The following is a 1,360-nucleotide window of genomic DNA, read 5'->3' on the forward strand; positions in this document are numbered from 1 at the left end:
GGAGCCCAGCTCGAAGATGTGTCTTTAATTTCTGCAGCATGACAGTGAGAGGAAGAATGTGCTTGGGGTCTCCTCCCAGCCTGGCTGGGCCTCTCTGGCCAGGACTGAGGCCTGGAGACTGGGGGCGGGAGGAGGGAGCTTGGGCTTGAGAGGGGAGGAGACGCCACCTCATCTTTAGGAAACTCTGAAGCTCTGGCTTCTTGTGGAATGTAAGATTTTGTCAGGCACTTGGAGTTGGGGGGGAGCAAAAGCCAAAATCTCCTCCCCCCACCCCCAAGAAATGGTAAAGTCATCAGCAGTTAGGGAAAAAAATTCCTCAAGAAGAAAAACAGAAAGAGGAAAGTGCTGAGCTTTGAGTTCTCTCCCTCTCCAATTTTCCCCAAGTGCTCTCTGGATCCCCCTGCCTCAGGGACCCCTCAGGCCCCCAGTCTGGACCCGATGGTGTGGGACATGGGGGAAGACCATGCCTGAAGGAGGTAGCCCTGGTGTAGGTGCACCTGGGGGGGCACACCCCCGCCCTGCACATCTGGCCACCCTTTCCAGCTGCTCTGGCCTCCAGTTGAGGTTCTGTTGCCCTTTCTCCCCACTCTGACCCTCCAGAATGCCCCTTTTGCCCCATCCTTGGCCCCAGACTGGTGATGGAGAGAGGGTCCCTAGGAGAGGAGCTGAGGGGAGAGACAGGAAGAGGTCGAAGAGTGAGGTTGCAGTGGAGACCGTGGGTGTCTCCAGCCCTGCGCAATTCCTACCGTGGGACCCTGGAGCGGAGTCTGGGCACAGACCCCAGGTGTGTGGGGCTCCTCGACCTATGCCTCAGCCTCCAACCCAAGTCCTTCAGCCTTCTGAAATTTCCCTTCCTCCCTCAGTCCCTCCATCCTTCCTTTCCAGGTTTAGGAGGAAGAGGATGAATTAAGTGTTGTCCATGTTGAGTGTTGGATGCCTGTGAGATATCCGATCGGTGCCTGGGTCTGGACTTCAGAGGAGAGACCAATGTCAGACCCCTGGGATGATGGTAACTAAAGCCGTGGGTGTGGGTGGAGTTGTCTCCAGAGACAGCAGGGAGGGAAGAGAGCTGAGGGGCTCGGACTGAGCCTTGAGGACCCTCAGGGTTTAAAGGTTGGGTCGAGGAGGAGGTGCCCACTCAGGAGACAGGACAAGAGTGGCCAGAGAAGGATCAGGGCAAGGCGGAGAGGGATCGGGCTGTCATAAATGCAGAGGAGAGAGACGATGGTTTCTGGAAGGAGGGAGAGTTACGTGCTGCAGAGAGAAGTGGTATGAAAGAAGTGAGACGCTCCGTGGAGCCAGCAACATGGCGGTGGTTGGTGCCCCCAGTGAGAGCTGATTTGGTGGAGTGATGGCGGAG

The sequence above is a fragment of the Galeopterus variegatus genome, unplaced genomic scaffold, assembly GCF_000696425.1.
Source record: "Galeopterus variegatus unplaced genomic scaffold, G_variegatus-3.0.2 Scaffold12250, whole genome shotgun sequence".
NCBI lineage: Eukaryota > Metazoa > Chordata > Mammalia > Dermoptera > Cynocephalidae > Galeopterus > Galeopterus variegatus.